Raw genomic sequence first — 24,277 nt, 5'->3', positions numbered from 1 at the left:
TAAGTTGTAATAATTCGCCACTACGGCCTATTTATTGCCTTACCTCCCTAATCTTGCCTCATTTGCACACCCTGTATATAGATTTTTTCTATTGTGTTATTGACTGTACGTTTGTTTATTCCATGTGTAACTCTGTGTTGTTGTTTGTGTCGCACTGCTTTGCTTTATCTTGGCCAGGTCGCAGTTGTAAATGAGAACTTGTTCTCAACTGGCCTGCCTGGTTAAATAAAGGGGAAATAAATAAAATAAAATACAAATTCCCAAGTTATTCTGCGAGGGCGATCTTAAGACACCACCCAGATAGTGATGCCCAGGTGAACTATAGAGAGTGTCCTGTGGGTGACAGAAGATTGACAGACTTCACTGAAATCCATAATGGTTAACTTCTTATGGGCAGGTGGGACGGTAGCAAACCATGCGATTATCTGAGGACAGCGCCCCGCATACAAACACATGAAAAACATATTTCAACCAGGCAGGTGCGACACGAAAGTCAGAAATAGCGATATAAAAAATGCCTTACCTTTGATGATCTTCTTCTGTTGGCACTCCAAAAGGTCCCAGTTCCATCACAAATGGTCCTTTTGTTCGATAATGTCCTTCTTTATATCCATAAAAACTCAGTTTAGCTGGCGCGCTTCAGTCAATAATCCACCCAGTTTCTCTCCATCAAAATGCATACAAAATGAATCCCAAACGTTACTAATAAACTTTTCCAAACAAGTGAAACAACGTTTATAATCAAACCTTAGGTACCCTAATATGTAAATAAACGATCAAATTTAAGACGGAGAATCGTTATTGTCTTTACCGGAGAAAAATACCAAAGAACGCGCTCTCTTCCACGCGCTTGGAAATACTACAGCCAAAATGGGAGCCACCTAGAAAAACTACAATTTCGGGCAAATTTTTCAAAAAACCAGGCTGAAACTCTTTCTAAAGACTGTTGACATCTAGTGGAAGCCCTAGGAACTGCAATCGTGGAGGACTTGGCCTTATAATAAAAGAGATGGCCTTATAATAAAAGTGATGGCCATTGAAAAAAGGGGTAGGCTGTTTTTTTGTTTTTTAGGATGGTTTGTCCTCGGGGTTTCACCTGCCATATCAGTTCTGTTATACTCACAGACATAATTTTAACTGTTGTAGAAACTTTAGTGTTTTCTATCCAAATCTACCAATTATATGCATATCCTAGCGTCAAAATATGTCAAAATACTGCCCCCTACACAAGAGAGGTTAATAGAGGAAACAATACACGCTAGAGCAGACACACAGTTGCTCTTTAGTAGAACGTTGCCGTGCTGCATATGACAATTTATAGAGTATTTGTGTTTCATCTCCCATTGAGTTTGAACATGGCCTTGCATCATGTTTTCCTGCCTGCTCATCAGGGTTTCTGTACTGATTGCTACTGAGTGCTCACCTGTTCATTGCTGTCTTATTTCCCTGTTGTTTCCTATTACTTTCTGGACATTACCCTGTTATTTCAACACTGTAAACTAAAGTGCTACCATCTTTGTCTGAAGTTTTCTTGGAAAGCAGACTATTCTTTCTTCCAATGTCACAATACACGGCAGTCAGTCACAACAAGGACAATTTTAATGACAATTTGAATTGTCATTCTCTTTAAAACCTCTTGAGGATACCCTAGGATAGGGGGCGCCACAGCGCATTTTGAAAAAAAATCGTTCCCATTTTCAACGGCCTACTAATCAAACTCAGAAGATAGGGCATGCATATACTTATTATATATGGATAGAAAACACTCTAAAGTTTCTAAAACTGTTTGAATGGTGTCTGTGAGTATAACAGAACTCATTTGGCAGGCAAAACCCTGAGACATTTTCTGACAGGAAGTGGATACCTGATGTGTTGTATTGAGTTCTAACCTATCCCATTGAAAAACACAGGGGTTTAGGAATATTTTGGCACTTCCTATTGCTTCCACTAGATGTCGCCAGTCCTTTCACAGTGGTTTGAGCCTTATAGAGTCAAAACTCAGTGAATGACAGGAGTTTGAAATTGGTCACAGGGGATGGGCCATCACCATTATGACGCCGGCGGCCATGTCTGCCCCCACCTTTGGAAACGGTTTTAAAGGCAATGAAATCATCCCCCTCGAATCTTATTGGCTCTCTTGGTGTTAGTGGCCCTGAACATTTATTTTATACAACGTTTGACATGTTTGAACGAACCTACATGCGCGAGGATTGCTTTCAGTATGAAGTGCAGAGCTGCGTTTGGAGAGAGCCATAGGACGCGCTACCAACATCAGGCTAATGGAACGTGAAGTATGGACTTTTTGACCGAAAATACATCTGTTGTGGACCTGGGATGCTTTCTGATGAAGACAACTAAAGGTAGGCGATTATTGACAATATTATTGAAGATGAGATGGTTCATACTGTTGCATCCAAGATGGCGCCGAGCACTGTATATTAGCTGATTTTCTGAGTATCGCATCTCCTTTTATCGCAAAGTGTGATTACCCAGTAAAGTTAATTTAAAATCTGGTATGACGGGTGTTCTCAAGAGATATTCATCTATAAATGTTAGATTGACAATATACATTTAAAAAATCGTTATAGTATAGCAATTTATTGAAACGTAGCATTGTTTACCGGGACGCTTTTGAGGGGAAATTAGGTAGTCAACGTCAGACAGAGATGTAAAATGCTGTTTTTATATATAAATATGACCTTTATTGAACAAAAGAATGCATGCATTGTATAACATGATGTCCTAGGGGTGCCATCTGATGAAGTTTGTAAAAGGTTAGTGCTACATTTAGCTGTTTATTGATAATATGTGATGGAAGTGGTTGGTCGGAAAATGGCTATGAAGCTGCTTTTTACGATGGACTCATCTAATATAATCTAATGATTTGCTTTTCCTGTAAAACCTTTTTGAAATCGGACGACGTGGGTCGATTCAGGAGAGGTGTATCTATAAAAAAAAAAAAAAAATATTTTTAATTTTTGTAAAAAATTATGATAATTTTTTAATGCTAATTGGCGATATGATTTTTCGCTGGATTTTGATCCCGCTAACGGGATCAGATGCTCAAGAGGTTAACTTGATATACTGAAAGTAGGCCATGAGATGAAGCTCAGTTTCTTCACAAACAGAGCAGTGGTAAACATCTCTGTTTATTGTGTAAACAGGAAGAGAATTTGAGTGACAGCTCCTCACCTTACTTAGGTTTGAGCTGGACCGCTACCTCTCTCTCGCATATTGATTTTCATTATCTAGAATGAAAATCAAATGAATGTTTGTTTGTTTGGGGATATGCTTGATATACTGTCTATTGCTTGTTTTCATGTTTTTTGTCTTCGTCCCTCTGTGTTTATTCTTGCACACTTATTATATCAAAGTGTGTATTTTACCCTTGAACAATATTCACTCCTCATAAATCTATGCTTGCTGAGAAAACCAATATCAATGTTTTGCAGCTTGGATTACAGTGGCTTGCGAAATTATTCACCCCCTTGGCATTTTTCCTATTTTGTTGCCTGGAATTAAAATAGATTTTTTGGGGTTTGTATCATTTTATTTACACAACACACCTACCACTTTGAAGATGCAAAATATTTTTGATTGTGAAACAAACAAGAAATACATTTTTTAAAAACTGAAAACTTGAGCATGCATAACTATTCACCCCCCCCCCCCAAAAGGCAATACTTTGTAGAGCCACCTTTTTGCAGCAATTACAGCTGCAAGTCTCTTGAGGTATGTCTCTATAAGCTTGGCACTTCTAGCCACTGGGATTTTTGCCCATTCTTCAAGGCAATACTGCTCCAGCTCCTTCAAGGTGGATGGGTTCCGCTGGTGTACAGCAATCTTTAAGTCATACCACATATTCTCAATTGGATTGAGGTCTGGGCTTTGACTAGACCATTCCAAGACATTTAAATGTTTCCCCTTAAACCACTCGAGTGTTGCTTTAGCAGTATGCTTGGGTCATTGCTGGAAGGTGAACCTCCGTCCCAGTCTCAAATCTCTGGAAGACTGGAACAGGTTTTCATTAAGAATTTCCCGGTATTTAGCGCCATCCATCATTCCTTCAATTCTGACCAGTTTCCCAGTCCCTGCCGGAAAAAACATTCCCACAGCATGATGCTGCCACCACCATGCTTCACTGTGGGGATGGTGTTCTTGGGGTAATGAGAGGTGTTGGGTTTGCGCCAGACATAGCGTTACCTTGATGGCAAAAAAGCTACATTTTTGTCTCATCTGACTAGAGTACCTTTTTCAATATGTTTGGGGAGTCTTCCACATGCTTTTTGGCCAACACCAAATGTGTTTCCTTATTTTTCTCTTCAAGCAATGGCTTTTTTCTGGCCACGCTTTCGTAAAACCCAGCTCTGTGGAGTGTATGGCTTAAAGTGGTCCTATGGACAGATACTCCAATCTCCGCTGGGGGGCCAGTGCCCCTGTGACAACAATTTTTGACCCTTTGTGGCCCCCCTAAATGTGGAGTATAAAATAATTTTTGCTTAAAAACAATTTTTGCTATCGTTCTTTTTTTACATCCGTTATTAGACAGTGGCAACGCGGAACACTAATGATTATGAACATGGTCTTTTGCCTGCTAATGCCTGCAATGCAGTGAAGAAAACGATATGACAACAATAAAGTCTAATGTAACTGGCCCCATCTAACAGTACAACTGGCCCCAGCTTGGCCCTCCCCAGTTGAAATGGTCTACAACCGCCCCTGCTCCTTGGTCTTCATGGTGCCGCTTGCTTGATGGTGCCCCTTGCTTAGTGGTGTTGCAGACTCTAGGGCCTTTCAGAACAGGTGTATATATACTGAGATCATGTGACAGATCATGTGACACTTAGATTGCACACAGGTAGACTTTATTTAACATATTATGTTACTTCTGAAGGTAATTTGTTGCACCGGATCTTATTTAGGGGCCTCATAGCGAAAGGGGTGAATACATATGTGTAAGGGCTGTCATCGTAATGAGACCAAGGTGCAGCGGAGGATGTGTATTCATCTTTGGTATTTAATGAAAAGAGAACACTTACAAAAATAAACAAAAACGACAGCCAAACAGTCCTGTCAGGAAAAACTCTAAACAGAAAAAATCCCCCACAAAAACCCAAAGGAAAACCAGGCTACTTATGTGTGACTCCCAATCAGCAACCACGAACTACAGCTGTGCCTGATTGGGAGCCACACACAGCCCAAAACAAAGAAATACAAAAACATAGAAAAATGAACATAGAACACCCACCCAATGTAACACCCTGGCCTAACCAAAATAAAGAACAAAAACCCCTCTCTATGGCCAGAGCGTTACAATATGCATGCACCACTTTTCCGTTTTTAATTTTTTTGAATTTTATGAAACAAGTTTTTTGATTTTTATTTCACTTCACCAATTTGGACTATTTTGTGTATGTCCATTACATGAAATCCAAATAAAAATCAATTTAAATTACAGGTTGTAATGCAACAAAATAGTAAAAACGCCAAGGGGGATGAATACTTTTGTAAGGCACTGTTGTACTGAAATATCTCAAAGAAGTCGCATTCAAATAAAGTTTTACCCAGTAAAAATAAATCAGAAGTTTGTGAAGAGGCAGCCACATCCATCTCTATAGAGCAGGCTCTGCATTGGAACGCAATGGGATTTATGTCAGTAGAATAACCCTGTACAGGTCCTTGTATTTCTGCTGCTGGTCCTGCTCTCTATCTCTGTGCAGCATACCACCCTGCATACCACTGCTGGCTTGCCTCTGAAGTTAAGCAGGGTTTATTCTGGATGGGAGACCAGATGATGTAGGGGGCACTCTGGTCTAAGGATTTGAATTTTTATTAGCATCCCCATTACCTAACACCGTAATGTTAGCTAATCTTCCTGGGGTCCAACACCAATTAATAAGACATTACAAACAATTACAAATGAAGACTTTACAAACATTTAACAAGTAGACAATACTGACAATTAAAATACCTGACAGGAAACACATTAAATGTTCAGTTGATGCTTTTTATTTCCTGTACAGTCATATGGTCTATCGCATTAGATTTACTTTTTGCCTGAGAAATATGGATTGGTAAAGAGTTCCATTCAGCTATGGCTCCATATGAAACTGTAGATTTAAGGCGATTTGTACTTGGCTTTGGTTGTCTTAGCTGCCCTTTATGAAAACGTGAAAATGACCATAGCTGTGTTCGAATACCCATACTAACATACTGTATACTACATACTTAATGAGTATATACTATATACTATTAGTTCATTTTAGTATACTGTAAACGAATGGTATCGTTTCAGTTGAGCGTACTAGCGATTCGCCTGTCTACCGGAAGTTGATGTTGTTGCTTTGCAACCTCTTGCTTGATTGTTAGCATAACAAATGACTAGCTAGACATTAAGATTTCGGGTGTGTTTGTAAATTCAATCTGGAGTGCCAGAGTGCGCTCTGGGCGTTTGTAAATCCAGAGCGTTGTCAGATTGTCCATTTGTAAATTGGACGCTCTGGCCAAGGAGTAGGGTTGAGCCGAGCGTTCAACAACAGTCAAGCACCCTAACCAACTAATGTTGGCTAGCTACTTCCAGTCGGAAATCAGAAAACACCTCACTCTGACCGTTTTATTCGCCCTAGCAGAGCTGGTTAGGCTGTTTATATGTTATCCAGAGCGTTGGTGACTGTAACTGTGCTGCTGGCAACAATTTAATTACACTTTTTTTGCCGATGTTTACTGACTCCGGCAATATTCAACGGGTGTTGCGCATTCGTAAATTCATCAGTTATTCTGTGCTCTGGCACACTCAGACGAGAGTACTCTGAAATTGGAGTTGATAGCCAGATTTAACAATGTTCAAGAATTATGTGAATAATCAAGTCAATAAACGTTGGGTAGTTAGATAGCAGATAGTTAATATACTGCCTGGCAAGTTAGATGTATTAGTAGCCAACTAACGTTAACTAGCTAACATACTGGTACATACTGCTGTAATGCTATGCGTTTCATAAGGATAGCATAGCTAACAAATTATGAGCCAACATAACATGTCACGTAACTTATTTGAAAAGTCATTACTTTATTACATTGCTCAACATTTTCATAACATTTCTCATAATTAGTTAAAGCAATGAAATGGTATCCGCTGTCGTCGAACTTAGGCTGCATATTTTCCGCCATTTTCTTCAAATCTGAAGACGTTGTAAAGCCATGCCCATTTTCTGAAGAATTGCACTATGGGCCCTAAAAGCACGGAAATAGTATCCACTGTTTGTACACTTTGTATTTTGGTGAATTTAGTACGACATCTGTGAACTTTTGGCATACTAACTATATCCATACTATGACCAATAAGCATACTATATACTAAATTAGCGTCACAAATAGTACGGTTAGTGCGGTGAGTATGAGTTTTCGAACACAGCTCATATCTAAGTAGTCGCTTGTCAGATTATTTTTTTTAAGTGTCATGTTCTTCATGAGGGTGTATATGAACATATTTTTACATGGTTTTGTGTTGCTAAAAAGCTGTCAGTTCCACTTTAAATGCAACAATGTTTCACACACAAGTTGTTTTCAAAGTGATAGCGAACAACAGCATGCGCTCTACAATAAAAAACACAGTTCCACTCACCAGATGATGATCATTTGAAACTTAACTTCTTGTTGAAAGCTATTCTTGAAAAGGAAGAAGCTAACAAATTAGCAACAATATCCTCTTTGATAACACCAGCTGCAGCCGCTGCAAACTAGACGACAACAAAATGTAGCTAGCTAGACTGTGGGAAAACTACTGCTCGCTATTGTACAGTGACCAGTTGGGCTTCAAAAAGGCAGAAATGTCCATATGTTTTTGTGCAAATTGTCCCACTCATTAAGTGAAAATGTAATTGGTTGATTCCAATGTCACTCCAAAATGTTGCCTTAATACAGTTGAATGGCAGATGGCTTTATCTAGCTTCTCATGGCCTATCCAATAGCTGACTTAGCTAACTAAATTTATCTCCCCAGAGACCAGAAAAAAAGTCATGATTGGATCTTTTTTTCCCTCTTCATTGTTACTTTCCATTCCAACAAAAACGGAAAAGATTAAATCAGAGTATCATTGAAAAAAATAATATAATTATCATTATTATATTATTATACTCATATTATAAATCCTTAGCCCTTCTCTGAAGGCGTAGAAGGCCCATTGTTCCCCACTGTGTTTGGGTTACTAATAATTTGTAGAGTGGATCTATTTTCCCTCAGCATGCATCTGAAGAATACATATGTTGATCAGAAATATGAACACAGAAATACTGGACATTTTGAAGTCTTATTATGGTGGTGATTTGACAAAATAACAATCTTGGTCTTGAATTGGACTCGAACCCCTTGTCCCCCTCCTGGTCTCGGTCTTGACTCGGTCTCGCCCTCCCCCTCTCCGGTCTTGGTCTTGACTCGGACTTGATTTGCTCCGGTCTTGGTCCTGAATCTGTCTCGCTTTAGGTGGTCTCAAACACAACACTGCCCTACTGTACTATTCTTAGCTCAACCTGCCGTTTGCCCTGCTACTCTCTTACTTCCTTATTTGTCTGCTGTCCATCTCCTATCTCTCTCTCTTCCACACACATCTTGTCTCTGTGGTTCATTTCATTTTACTCCTCTCACTGCTTCCCTGTCACACGCTCCCATCTCCCTGCCACATATCTGCCCTGTATTGATTGCTTCCTGTTCTTTGAGCTGCTCGGACGAATAGCGGCTAATAGGTTTTCAGTTTCATTCACTGCTCTGGTGTTCAAGAATTAGAGTGAGTTTCCCAGAATAATTAATAGACGTGTCTCTTCACAGGGCCCACTTTTTACCTTGTCTTGATTTAGAGCAGCTAATGGCAGGATTGCCTTAGTGAGTTTACTCAGAACAGAACAGCCGATCACACAGTAGCTCTGGTCTGTTCCTGTGCAGCTGAACACACTTGAAAACCCCTGAGATTTGAAAACACCCCTTTTCACTCAATGCCCTTGACAGTTCCCTGGTCCAACATTCTGTACAGTAGCTACATGTAAGGCACAGGACGTTGGTGGCGCCTTCATTTGGGAGAATGGGCTCGGGGTAATGGCTGGAGCGGAATCAGTTGTATGGTATCAAACACATGGTTTCCATACCATTCGCTTCGTTCCAGCCATTATTATGAGCTGTCCGCCACTCAGCAGCCTCCACTGATGTAAGGTCACTCAATAACTAATGCCAGAGCCTGCTGGTACAGTACAGTAGTTGTGTCTGAGTGCAGCTCAGTAAGATGATACAGAGATGTCAGATATTTGAGACAGATGTCAGTTACAGATGTTATCAGTTCTGTAGCAGCAGCCTCCCTTTCCACATCACTGCAGCCCAGCAGGCTCAGAGTTTGAGAGCGCTTATACGAGACTGACACGTGTCATATCAAATCAAATAGTATTTGTCACATGCACTGAATACAACAGGTGTAGATCTAACAGTGAAATGTTTACTAACAAGCCCTTAACCAACAATGCAGTTTTAAGAAAAATAAGTGTTAAGTATTTACTAAAATAAACTGAAGTAAAAAATAAATTAAAAAGAAGAAAAGAGAAAAATAGCAAATAATTAAGAGCAACAATAAAATAACAGTAGCGAGGCTATATACAGGGGGTACCACTACAGCGTCAATGTGCGAGGGCACAGATTAGTTGAGGTAATTCCTGTTTACAAGTAAAAACTAAAGCAGGAAGCCCCAGTGACTCGGTCAATAAAGAAGTGGTCAGATGACACAGATGCTAAGCTACAGGACTGTTTTGTTAGCACAGACTGGAATATGTTCCCGGGATTCTTCTGATGGCATTGAGGAGTACACCACATCAGTCACTGGCTTCATCAATAAGTGCATCGATGACGTCATCACCACAGTGACTGTACGTACATACCCCATCCACAAGCCATAGATTATGGAAACATCCGCACTGAGCTAAAGGGTAGAGCTGCCACTTTCACAGAGCGGGACTCTAACCCGTGCGCTTATAAGAAATCCTATGCCCTTCAACGAACCATCAAACACGCTGTCGTGTCTTTGGGGTACCATTAAACTGAAGACATGTTTATCAATTAACTCCCTGTAATTATTATCACGCGATTAAACTGATTAATCGTTTAATTGTAATTAACTAGGAGATCGGGGCACCAAGGAAAATATTCAGATTACAAAGCTATAATTTTCCTGATATAACTTTCCTATATTATAACATTATATATTATATTCTGTTATAGTATAGGCCGATTATCTTCTGGTTTAAATGGTGTATTTTACCTCGCGTCCAGTCTCATCCCAAACGTCGTAAATTGTTGTATCTGCACGAACCCAGTCTTTACTAAGAGTCATCCATACATCAATTGTCTTAAAATCATTTATTTACTAAACTAAGTAATTCACAGAAAGTATACAAACAGTAATTATCATCACAAAGAATTGGTAGAGTAATGTGCCCTATTGGGCTAAAACAGGCATGGCTGGTGTCTTGTTAACCTCTTGGGGCTAGGTGGGACGCTAGCGTGCCACCCGTGGTGCACTCCATCAACAGCAGGTGCATTTCAAGAGCGGCAAATTTGAATCCAAATAAATGTCAAAATTCAAATTTTTCAAAAATACAACTATGTTACACCATTTGAAAGATAAACATCTCCTTAATCTAACCACGTTTTACGATTTCAAAAAGGTTTTACGGCGAAAGCATAAATTTAGAGTATGTTAGGACAGTACATTTACAAGAGTTGTGTGTAATGTTTTGTCAAGTCAAAGACAGGGTCACCAAAACCATAAAACCAGCTAAAATGATGCACTAACCTTTTACAATCTCCATCAGATGACACTCCTAGGACATTATGTTAGACAATGCATGCATTTTTAGTTCTATCAAGTTGATATTTATATACAAAAACAGCGTTTTACTATGGCATTGATGTTGAGGAAATCGTTTCCCTCCAATAACCGGCAGTCAAGTCAGCGTCACAAATTAAATAATTAAAATTAGAAAACATTGGTAAAATATTATATTGTCATTTAAAGAATTATAGATTTACATCTTTTGAACGCAATCAACTTGCCAGATTTAAAAATAACCTTACTGGGAAATCACACTTTGCAATAATCTGAGCACTGTGCCCAGAAAAATACGCGTTGCGATACAGACTAGACGTCATGTTGGGGAGATCTAAAATCGAAAATACTATGTAAATAATCCATTACCTTTGATTCTCTTCATCAGATGTCACTTCCAGGTATCACAGGTCCATAACGAATGTAGTTTTGTTCAAAAAAGCTCATCATTTATGTCCAAAAATCTCCGTCTCGTTAGCACATGATGTAAGCCAGCCGGACTTCTCGTCATGAACGAGGGGAAAAAATATATTTCCGTTCGTTCAAACATGTCAAACGTTGTATAGCATAAATCATTAGGGCCTTTTTTAACCAGAACATGAATAATATTCAAGGTGGACGAATGCATAGTCTTTTATAACGTATTGGAACGAGGGTACCCAACATGAAGTAGCGCGCCAGGTGTCTAATGGGACATCACCGTTCCATGGCTCTTGTTCGGTCAGATCTCCCTCCAGAAGACTCAAAACACTTTGTAAAGGCTGGTGACATCTAGTGGAAGCAATAGGAAGTGCCAAAATATTCCTAAACCCCTGTGTTTTTCAATGGGATAGGTTTAAAGTCAATACAACACATCAGGTATCCACTTCCTGTCAGAAAATGTCTCAGGGTTTTGCCTGCCAAATGAGTTCTGTTATACTCACAGACACCATTCAAACAGTTTTGGAAACTTTAGAGTGTTTTCTATCCATATATAATAAGTATATGCATATTCTAGTTACTGGGTAGGATTAGTAACCAGATTAAATCGGGTACATTTTTTTTATCCAGACGTGCAAATGCTGCCCCCTAGACCCAACAGGTTAATAACAATAGGTCATAAACGGTCAGCTGAGGACACACAAAGTTCATTAATATTAACAATTGACATGCTAATCCTTTGCACATGAACGCTCACTCATTTGAGAACAATTGCAATCAATATATATTTACGCTCAGTGTGTCGTCGGGATCCTTGTTGGAGCGTCGTTCTGTTGGAGAGTTTTCCTCTCTCTCTCTCTCTCTCTCTCTCGGTTAGAATGGATCTTTCAAAGCGACATTCATTAATGTCGTCATAGAATGGATGTTTCGTTGGTCTTCGCGTTCAATGATATAATTGACTTAGCTGCAGACTAATAATTAATATCAAAGACTTGTTCTTATTCTGTCGGTATCGATAGTCTAAAAGTTAACCATGTGGTATAGTTCACTTTCAGTAGAGGAATTGGATGGTCAAACCTATTGGCCAACTCGCAATGGAGTGGAGGCCGGGTCTGAAGAAAGTAGATCAGGGTATAGTTTTATAGTGAACATGTCACATGACGCCTGGTCCTGTCTGTGTCCCTGGGGGCGTGCTGATGACTGAGTTAAGCTTGGTACAGAAATACAATTCTATCACATTAACATCAGTACATAGCATCTCAATGTATTACAAATAGCTTTATCCTTATTAATACATTCTATACAACCATGTGGATGCAAGTCTCATCGCTGAGGCTATTATATAAACAGTTTTATGGTAATATGGCTATATTGTCTCTTCTGAGTGTCACAAAATTGTACCAAGCGGACCAGTTCGTAGCTGGATTCTTCACCAATCTTCCATACCTTCTCCAGAACACAAATGTCACTCGGTTCCCCAATTCTGTGAGTTGGAAGAATTTCCTGTGTCTCTCTATGGGCCATGTGGCCAGAGACTCTTCTCTGGAATTTTACCACTCCTTCACACAGGGACTGGGTGGGGGAAGGTAGGTTGGGGGATGGTGCAAGGGGGGAGGGGGTCAACTGTCCTCCCTGTACTCAAAGAGGCCAACGTCATGACAACGCAAAGCATCAATACAGAACTAAGATTGAATCGTACTACACCGGCTCTGATGCTCGTCGGATGTTGCAGGGCTTGCAAATTATTACAGACTACAAAAGGAAGCACAGCCGAGAGCTGCCCAGTGACACGAGCCTACAAGACAAGCTAAATTACTTCTATGCTCGCTTCGATGCAAGCAACACTGCAACATGCATGTGATCACGCTTTCCATAGCGATGTAAGACTTTTAAACAGGTCAACATTCACAAGGCCGCAGGGCCAGACGGATTACCAGGACATGTACTCTGAGCATGCGCTGACCAACTGGCAAGTGTCTTCACTGACATTTTCAACCTGTCCCTGACTGAGTCTGTAATACCAACATGTTTCAAGCAGACCACCATACTCCCTGTGCCCAAGAACACTAAGGTAACCTGCTTAAATGACTACCGACCCGTATCACTCACATCTGTAGCCATGAAGTGCTTTGAAAGGCTGGCCATGGCTCACATCAACACCATTATCCCATAAACCCTAGACCCACTCCAATTTGCATACCGCCCCAACAGATCCACAGTGGATGCAATCTCAATTGCATGCCACACTGCCCTTTCCCACCTGGACAAAAGGAACACCTACGTGAGAAAGCTATTAATTGACTACAGCTCAGCTTTCAACACTATAGTGCCCGCAAACCTCATCACTAAGCTAAGGACCCTGGGACTAAACACCTCCCTCTGCAACTGGATCCTGGATTTCCTGACGGGCCGCCCCCAGGTGGTAAGGGTAGGTAACAACACATCTGCCATGCTGATCCTCAACACGGGGGCCCCTCAAGGGTGTGTGCTCAATCCCCTCCTGTACTCCCTGTTCACTCATGACTGCATGTCCAGGCACGACTCCAACACCTTAAGTTTGCCGACGACACAACAGCGGTAGGCCTGATCACCAACAACGATGAGACAGCCTATAGGGAGGAAGTCAGAGACCTGGCAGTGTGGTGCCAGGATAACAACCTCTCCCTCAACGTGATCAAGACAAGCAAGATGGCTGTGGACTACAAGAAAAGGAGGACCCAGCACGCCCTCATTCTCATCAATGGGGCTGTAGTGGAGCAGGTTGAGAGCTTAAAGTTCCTTTGTGTCCACATCACCAACACACTATCATGGTACAAACACACCAAGATAGTTGTGAAGAGGGCACGACAATGCCTATTTCCCCTCAGGAGACTGAAAAGATTTGGCATGGGTCCTCAGATCCTCAAAAAGTTCTACAGCTGCACCATTGAGAGCATCCTGACTGGTTGTATCACTGCCTGGTATGGCAACTGCTCGAACTCCGACCGCAAGGCACATCAGACGGTAGTGCATACGGCCCAGGACATCAATGGGGCCAAGCTTCCTGCCATTCAGGACCTCTATACCAGGTGATGTCAGAGGAAGGCCCTAAGAATTGTCAAAGACTTCAGCCACCCTAGTCATAGACTGTTCTCTCTGCTACTGCACGGCAAGCGGTACCAGAGCTGTACCGATCTCGTTCACAGCGTTGTACGAGATCTTCAGTTTCTTGGCAATTTCTCGCATGAAATAGCCTTCATTTCTCAGAAGAAGAATAGACTGACGAGTTTCAGAAGAAAGGTCTTTGTTTCAGGCCATTTTGAGCCTGTAATCGAACCCACAAATGCGGATGCTCCAGATACTCAACTACTCTAGAGGCCAGTTTTATTGCTTATTTAATGAGAACAACAGTTTTCAGCTGTGCTAGCATAATTGCAAAATGGTTTTCTAATGATCAATTAGCCTTTTAAAATGATAAACTTGGATTAGCTAATACAACGTGCCATTGGAACCCAGGAGTGATGGTTGCTGATAATGGGCCTCTGTAAACCTATGTAGATATTCCATTAAAATGTGCCGTTTACAGCTACAATTGTCATTTACAGCATTAACAATGTCTACGCTGTATTTCTGATCAATTTTATGTTATTTTAATGGACCAAAAATGTGCTTTTCTTTCAAAAACAAGGACATTTCTAAGTGACCCCAAACTTTTGAACGGTAGTGTATGTGTTATGGCTTTTCAACCTCTGCCGTATCGTGGACTCAGAGCTATCTAATAGAACTCAGAGGGTTTTCTTTAATGGAAGCTTCTCTAATGTCAAACATGTAAAGTGTGGTGTACAGCATGGCAGCTCTCTGTGCCCTCTACTCTACTTTTATTTTTTCCAATGACCTGCCACTGGCATTAAACAAAGCATGTGTGTCCATGTATACTGACGATTCAACGATATACACATCAGCAACCACTGCTAACGTTGTTACTGAAACCCAACTAAGAGGTGCGGTCTGTTTTGGAATGGGTTGCCAGTAATAAACTAGTCCTGAACATCTAAAACTAAGAGCATTGTATTTGGTACAAATCATTCCCTAAGTTCTAGACCTCAGCTGAGTCTGATAATGAATGGTGTGGCTGTTGAACAAGTTGAGGAGACTAAATTACTTGGTTAAATTACAGTTGTAAACATGGTCAAAACATACAGGTTCAATGGTTGTAAAGATGGAGAGAGGTCTGTCCGTAATAAAGAAATGCTCTGCTTTTTTTAAACCACACTCCACAAAGCAAGTCCTGCAGGCTTTAGTTTTATCTTATCTTATCCAATCATATGGTCAAGTGCTTCAAAGAAAGACCTAGTTAAGCTGCAGCTGGCCCAGAACAGAGCGGCACATCTTGCTCTTCATTGTTATCAGAGGGTAATATTAATAATATGCATGCCAGTCACTCTTCTCACAGGTCCAGAACAAATTCAAGGAAACTTACACTATTATACAGAGCCATGATGTAGCAATGTGTGCTGAGAGTTGGGAAGCAAGTTCAGGGAGTGAGTGTTTTAATAAATAAACACAACATAATACAAAATAAGAAACACGGACAACGCACAGACATGCGACAGGAACAGAAACAATAATGCCTGGGGAAGGAAACAAAGGGAGTGACATATGTAGGGAAGGTAATCAGGGAGGTGATGGAGTCCAGGTGAGTCTGATGCACGTAACGATGGTGACAGGTGTGCGCCATAACGAGCAGCCTGGTGACCTAGAGGCCGGAGATGGAGCACACGTGACACATGAGTGCATGGAACTCCCTTCCATCTTATATAGTGCAAGTGAACAGCAAACCTGGTTTCAAAAAACAAAGAAAACAACACCTCACGGCACAACGTCTCTCCCCCATGTGACCTACTTGTTGTGTGTATATAATGACATGTAACGTTGAAGTCGGAAGTTTACATACACCTTAGCCAGATACATTTAAACTCAGTTTTTCTCAATTCCTGACATTTAATCCTCATAAAAATTCCCTGTCTTAGGTCAGTTAGGATCACCACTTTATTTTAAAAATTTGAAATGTCAGAATAATAGTAGAGAAAAGGATTTATTTAAGCTTTTATTCCTTTCATCACATTCCCAGTGGGTCAGAAGTTTGCATACACTCAATTAGTATTTGGTAGCATTGCCTTTAAACTGTTTAACTTGGGTCAAACATTTCAGGCTGCCTTCCACAAGCTTCCAACAAAAAGTTGGGTGAATTTTGGCCCATTCCTCTTGCCAGAGCTGGTGTTACTGAGTCAGGTTTGTAGGCCTCCTTGCTCACACACGCTTTTTCAGTTCTGCCCACAAATTTTCAATCTTTGTCCCAATGTGCAGCTGAAAACCGTAGTCTGGCTTTTTTATGGCGGATTTGGAGCAGTGGCTTCTTCCTTGCTGAGCGGCCTTTCAGGTTATGTCGATATAGGACTCGTTTTACTGTGGATATAGATATAGATACTTTTGTACCTGTTTCCTCCAGCATCTTCACAAGGTCCTTTGCTGTTGTTCTGGGATTAATTTGCACTTTTTGCACCAAAGTACGTTCATCTCTAGGAGAGAGAACGCATCTCCTTCCTGAGCGGTATGACGGATGCGTGGTCCCATGGTGTTTATTCTTGCGTACTATTGTTTGTACAGATGAGCGTGGTACCTTCAGGCATTTGGAAATTGCTCCCAAGGATGATCCAGACTTGTGGAGGTCTACAATTTATTTCCTGAGGTCTTGGCTGATTTCTTTTGATTTTCCCATGTTGTCAAGCAAAGAGGCACTGCGTTTGAAGGTAGGCCTTGAAATACATCCACAGGTACACCTCCAATTGACTCAATTTATGTCAATTAGCCTATCAGAAGCTTCTAAAGCCATGAAATCATTTTCTGGAATTTTCAAATCTGTTTAAAGGCACAGTCAACTTATTGTATGTAAACTTCATTCCCACTGGAATTGTGAAGCAGTGAATTATAAGTGAAAGAATCTGTCTATAAACAATTGTTGGAAAAATTACTTGTGTCACGACTATACAAACTATACATGGTTAACAAGAAATGTGTGAAGTGGTTGAAAAACGAGTTTTAATGACTCCAACCTAAGTGTATGTGAACTTCCGACTTCAACTGTAAGTGTAACTGATAGATGCACACACACACTACATGTTAATGTTTTTAAATGTATGTAAATTCTAAAGTCTTTTGTCTGTAATGTCTTTTTCATTATGTGTATGACCCCAGTAAGACTAGCTGTCGTCATTGGCGTCGGCTAATGGGTATCCTAATAAATCAAATCAAAAATCTAATGTATTGCCACATTCACTGCTCTGACTCTTGTGTTCCCTTGTGCTCCCTGTATGTCAACCGAGTCAAAGGGAACTGAAGTCTATTGCATGCTCTTATATAAAGATTTCTGAGCGGGGTTTGGCAATATTGCTAGATTTTTTTGTTGTTGAGTATGGTTGGAGATTAGTTCAACCACTGACAGTAAGGTCAGCTCACATAATAAAGATTTGAAGTATTGATCTCAGAGTCGTACAGTTTTCAAATATGACAGAGTGTCATGCTGGAGTTTCAGGTAAATCTGCAGCATGTTTTTAGGACAACAATATTTTTTTCTCCTGAGAATATATATGTTTTTAATTAAACAATTCATAATCTCCTTTCACTTTGATTTATGACACTGTGTTGGTGTGTATTATTTTGGTGGAGTATTTGTGGAGCAGCATGTTAAATGTCTTGTTTTGATCATAATCATGTAGTGTTATTTGAATATCACAGAGCTGTGGTACTATATGTCAAATCTCAGTATGGGGCTTCTCAAAAAGAGGAGGAAGAAGGGGGTTGTGTTTTTGACATGCTTCTTCAAAGCACCTTGTTGCTTCACATATCCCCTCTCCCCTGTTTTTTGTTTGCATCCAAATGAATGACTGGTATTCCAGTAAACCTGTGGTTCCACTTTACCTGAACTGTAACGTACATCCTAAAAGTGTCATACTGTTGTTGGAATCATGCCATAAAGTAAACTTTCACAATGTTGTCAGTATTCCTCTGAAAGACTGAAACAGTTGACTCATCAAGTGGTGTGCAGTACAAAGGAAAGCTCTTTAATTGAGTTCAATCTAAGTTCTTTAAATCTATCTGCCAATGATAATGAACATCTTTAGAGACATTCAATTATTTCAATTTCTGAGATGTATTATCATTTCTAGCCTGATGTTTATTTCTTCTTTACGAACAAATGGTCTAGACATTGAATAGTCTCTCAAGACAATGAAGTGAGTCTCCTGATTCATCCCATCAACCCTTCAATCAATCTGACAGTTATGAACTGTTTCTACCCTCTTATTTCTTTATCCTGTCTGAATGGTCTAGACTTTGAAAGTAGTCTGGTCTGATTCAAACCAGTCACAACAACACAGGTAGGGATGGAGGGAGAGAGGGAGAGAGACAGACACAGACACAGAGAGAGATAACCTCTCATGAAAGACGGTGCGGAGGGCCTTCAGATCTAATCTGTTGTCTGATGATGCAGGTCATTAAAACATCGATACATTAAAACATGACTTATGGCATGAAGAAATACATTTTGTATAATTATGAAAGGGTCTACCATAGTTTCCCATCTTTTTCTCAGTCAATGTTAAGAAATATAATGATTTAAGGTTGTTGATTGCTGTAGCGTTACATCTGTTTCAATCTAAATGGCAGATGCAAATTGAAGACATTCATTCCACTGCTTGATGCATCGTCTGAGTCTCTGGTGAGGTGAGGAGGAGTCAGTCTTTGAAATGGTTGAATTGCAGTGCTATCTCTCTCCATCTCTCTTTCTTTCTTTCTCTCTCATTTCCTCTAGCTCTATGTTGTAACTCTTGCACTACCTGCCTGCCTGGAGAGGGCCCTGAACGGCAGCAGACCTGGATATTATCCTCCGTGCAGAGTGTCTCTCAGCCCAGGGCCTTGACATTTGGCTTCAGTATGGGCTCTGTACTGTACAGTGAGACTGGGAGGGGGCATAGGCAATCAGCCGAGATATGCACAGAGCAAGTCTGACATTGAAAGCCATTCAGGAGAGGTACAGAGAGAGAGAGGAGGACTGGGAGAAATAATGGGCCCTGATTGTGCCCCCCCCCCCTTCTGATGTGATGTAATTTTATCCTAATAATCACTGTGTGTGTGTGTGTGTGTGTGTGTGTGTGTGTGTGTGTGTGTGTGTGTGTGTGTGTGTGTGTGTGGTGTGTGGCTCTGTCTGTGTGAGAATGTATGTGTCCTCTTCTGTGCATGATATAGAGTAGCAGCCAGGAGCAGAAGCTGTAGCTCATAGGAGGAGGACAGGAAGACAGACAGACTGGTGTGTGATTGTGTATGAGGAAAGAGAGGTGAGATGTAAATCACTGGGAGGGTTTAGTCTTTGGTCCAGGCTTTCGTTGCCTGCCCATTCCTAATCAAAGCTCCCAAACAGAGGGAATAGAACAGAGCAGATGCCAGGGATCAGAACACATACGATCTGATTCGATACCTGTCATTTCATTTCAATCATTTGATTGTTTTGTGGGGTTGCTGTGGCTCTCTCTTTTGAGCCAGGGGATAGAGGTGTTCAGAGTTGCCATAGCTGTTGGTTCAGTCTGAGTTAAAAGCATCTTCAGTGATGGATCCAGTCTTTCCTCAGACATGGGGGTGGCTGCATCATGTTATGGGTATTGTAACAACCGTCGAAGGGAGTAAACCAAGGCGCAGCAGGTTGAGTGCTCATAATTAACTTTATTTTGAACACTAAACAAAACAAGAAAAACACGACAGCCAAACAGTACTGTCAGGTACACGAAACACTGAACAGAAAATAACCACCCACAAACACAATGAGAAAAAAAAAAAACTACTTAAATATAATCGCTAATCAGAGGCAACGAGATACAGCTGCCTCCAATTAGAGACCAATCCCAAACACTCCCAACCTAGACATAGACAACCTAGAATAAACATAGAAATAGACTAACATAGAACATAACCCAAAAACCCCGAAACACACAAACCAAACACCCCCTGCCACGCCCTGACCAAACTACAATAACAAATAACCCCTTTTACTGGTCAGGAGGTGACAGGTATGCTTGTCATTGGCAAGGACTAGAGTTTTTTTAAGAATAAAAATAAACAAAATAGAAATAAGCACTGTCAAAATCCTAGAGGAAAACCTGGTTCAGTCTGTTCTCCAACAGACACCGGGAGACAAATTCACAATTCAGCAGGACAATAACCTAAAACACAAGGCCAACTCTACACTGGATTTCCTTACCTAGACGACATTGAATGTTTCTGAGTGGTCTAGTTACAGTTTTGACTTAAATCGTCTTGAAAATATATGGCAAGACTTGAAAATGGCTGTCTAGCAATGATCCAAAACCAACTTGACAGAGCTTGAAGAATTTTTTAAAGAATAATATGCAAATATTATACAACCTAGGTGTGCAAAGCTCTTAGAGACTTACCCAGAAAGACTCACAGCTGTAATCGCTGCTAACGTTGATTCTAACATGTATTCACTTGGGTGTGATTGTCATGTCCTAGCCAGTATATAAGGTTAATTGTTTTGTAGTTTGGTCAGGGCGTGGCAGGGGGTATTTGTTTTATGTGGTTCGGGGTGGTGTGTTTGTGTAAAGGGTGTTTGATTTAGTATTTCCGGGTTTTGGTTTATGTTTAGTTAATTCTATGGTTAGTCTAGTGTGTGTGTTTCTATGTTTGGTTGATTGGGGTTGGGACTCTCAGTTGAAGGCAGGTGTTGTCTATCTGCCTTTGATTGAGAGTCCCATAGATTAGGGTGTGTTTGTATGTGTTATTTGTGGGTGATTGTTCTGTGTGTAAGCCGTATGCTTTACCAGACTGTTTGTAGTTGTTCGTTCGTTTCGTTTTTTTGTTATTTTGTATGTTCATTTTTGTAGTTAATAAAAATCAAGATGAGCATACACGTACCTGCTGCGTATTGGTCCTCCTTCACCGACAACAACCGTGACAGTGAATACTTATGTAAATGAGAATTCTGTAGTTCATTTTCATTACATTTGCAAACATTTCTAAAAACATGTTTTCACTTTGTCGTTATAAGGTATTGTGTGTAGATGGGGGACAAAAAAATCAGGCTGTAACACAACAAAGTGTAGAATAAGTCAAGTGGCATGAATACTTTCTGACTGGTCAAACAAAGATAATAATGTTGCCAAAAAGAGGGAGCTGGTAGAATATCCGATATGATTGATGGCAGTGTATGTTAATAACCATAGTGTTTTGTGGTTTAGTGCTTTTTGCATAAAAAGGGGATGATATACTACAGTTTATAAACACTTCTGCCTAATTAATTTCCCAGCCACTGACTGAATTTGGCAATAGTGGCTTTTTTATTCCATGCTGCATTACTAAAATCCAGAATAAGCTCTGTCAGTTGTTATCTAAAAGCGGGTATTGAATGATGGTGGACCTCCCAATACTCAACCCATGAAGACTCTGTAACACTGTAGGCATATCACTGCCCAGTGGTTTCTCGGGGGCAGCCTGTGTGGCTGTTTTGGGGTGTGAGGTGTTGCAGGTGGGCTGTCTGTTGGGGTAGCCTATGTGAGGTGTTGCAGCAGTAGACTGCCAGTGTTAGTTGTTTGTCTATCAGTCTGTCTATCTGTCAGTTAGAGGGTTTCAGAGCTGTAGGATGGATTACATCAGACACAGATGAGTATGAGGTGTGGGGAAGTGACTAAACCATGAGAGCTGCTTAAAACTGACCAGGGTTAGTAGCTGACAGGCATGGAAAACTACACGCACTTCAGAATATAAAATCACATGTTATTTGTCACATGCGCCGAATACAACAGGTGTAGACTTTACAGTGAAATGCTTAGTTACAAGCCCTTTCCCAACAATGCAGAGTTAAAAAGTAAACAAAAATAGCTAAATAAGAAATGGAAATAGTAACACAATAATATAACAATAACGAGGCTATATAGAAGGAGTACCAGTACCGAGTCAATGTGCAGGGGTACGAGGTAGTTGGGGTAATTGAGGTAATATGTAGGGGTAAGAAGCGACTAGGCAATCAGGATAGAAAATAAAAGTAACAGCATATGTGAAGAGTGTGAAAGAGTGTGTGTGTGTGTGTGTGTGTGTGTGTGTGTGTGTGTGTGTGTGTGTGTGTGTGTGTGTGTGTCGCGTCAATACGCATGTGTGTCTGAGCATATGTAGTGTGTGTGATGGAGCCGCAGTGTAGTATGAATGTGCATAGACCAGTGCAAGAGAGGGGGTCAGTGGGTTTATAAGCAGTGTAAAGGAGGATACAGGGAAAGGGGGACACCTAGTCAGTTGTACAAATGAATGCATTCAACTGAGATGTGTCTTCCGCATTTAACCCAACCACCTCTGAATCAGAGAGGTGCGGAGGGCTGCCTTAATCAACATCCACATGTTTAGCGCCCGGGGAACAGTGGGTTAACTGCCTTGCTCAGGGGCAGAACCACAGATTTTTGTCAGCTCGGGGATTCGATCTGGCAATCTTTCAATAACTGGCCCAACACTCTTACCCGCCAGACTACCTGCCGTAAACCAGAGAAAGTTGGACTGTAATCAAAGTGCTAAAATACAAATATGCACTTAAAAAATATATATTGTGTTCTGAACTAGAAATACCAATGACAGCTTTAGTCAGCTCTCTACAGAATATGATATCTGTACGCAGCTATTCCCAGCAGACTTGAAGTGATTGATGGAGGATACACACCGAGCTGATTGTAATGAAGACTGTGTCTGGAGGAGATGTCTGATAACAATAATGCAGCCTATTTATCCACATACAACAGTTCATTGAAATGTCACTCTCACAAAAAAATACTATTTTTTATCACTGTAACCTTAAATGTATTTATTCTAATAATTTAAAATAATATGATTAATTTGTTTGACAATGGAAGGAATTACATTTCATTTAATGATCTAACATAATTTACTTTCAAATGTTTATAGCTAGCTATTTACCCATTCATTATCTATTTCATAAATGTTCTTGATAAGAATAACAAGAGCAGCTCTCTGCCTCTCACAGCTCTCAGAGCAAGTCATTTGAAAGCCGCCTCATTCATAACATCACATGATGTCCATGAATATGCCAATGGACCTGAGGTGGAGTAGGTTTTTATAGAGGAAACAATATCTTAGTGCATATTTCCTTTGATAAAAAGAGAGGCTTTTGGCTCGTTGCTGGTTTGAAGGGGCCGGGATCCATTTTACTGTTGCTGTGAAAGAATCATCTTGGTCTGGGCACCAGCAGGCTCCAAGGTACTTTGAGATGCAGTAGAGGGACAAACACTGAAGCAACTACCCTCTCATGTTGTATTTCTTCCTCTATTCTCTCACTTCTGCCTCCACCTTTCACCAGTGTATTGATATTGGTAAGTGCCATTTGCTGGCCCACCAGAAGGTGTACTCTTTTGACAGGAAGTGTGTTTATGTGTGCTGATTGAGCTTGGCTCTGGGGTGCCAGGTTGGGTTGAGTTTGTGGTCCTGTGTGCAGCCAGAAGAGCGCATGGTTCACTCCACTGAACATGCCATCACAGCCAGGGATCATGTCGCCTGGGCAGATGTTATCAGAATGATACAGTGGAGTTTATTTGCTGTTTATTGCTGTAGGATTTGTGACATACTGCTGTATTGTAACTGAAGCAGAGATAGCAGCAGATTCCAGCAGACATTTTGTTTGTGTTTCATATCAGCTCCAAAAAGTCATTTTTTGAATTCCACCAAAAAAAATTCATAGTTTCTCCCACCATCGGTCAATGTTATGTTCCATTTTGACATCAGTCTCAATGGCATTCTTCAGTCATATAACTCCATACCTAGCATTACATGTTCCCTTTTTACTAAAATGCACCATCAGGCTGATGAATTCTGATGATTCTCTTGTCTGGTAAAAAAATACATGAAAAATACATATATTCCATAGATCAATAATTTACATTCTTTATCTGCCAACCC

General features: G+C 40.6%; 1 protein-coding gene across 1 annotated transcript in view; it reads left to right on the top strand.

Moving 5' to 3' along the window:
* cdh13 (cadherin 13, H-cadherin (heart)) overlaps positions 1 to 24,277 on the top strand; it is a 515,993-nt gene that overhangs the window by 300,219 nt on the left and 191,497 nt on the right. The window lies entirely within an intron of this gene.

This window comes from Salmo salar, chromosome 10 (genome assembly GCF_965601325.2).
Source record: "Salmo salar chromosome 10, fSalSal1, whole genome shotgun sequence".
Taxonomy (NCBI): Eukaryota; Metazoa; Chordata; class Actinopteri; order Salmoniformes; family Salmonidae; genus Salmo; species Salmo salar.
The sequence above is the reverse complement of the archived record's forward strand: the minus strand, read 5'-3'. Positions and strand labels throughout refer to the sequence as shown.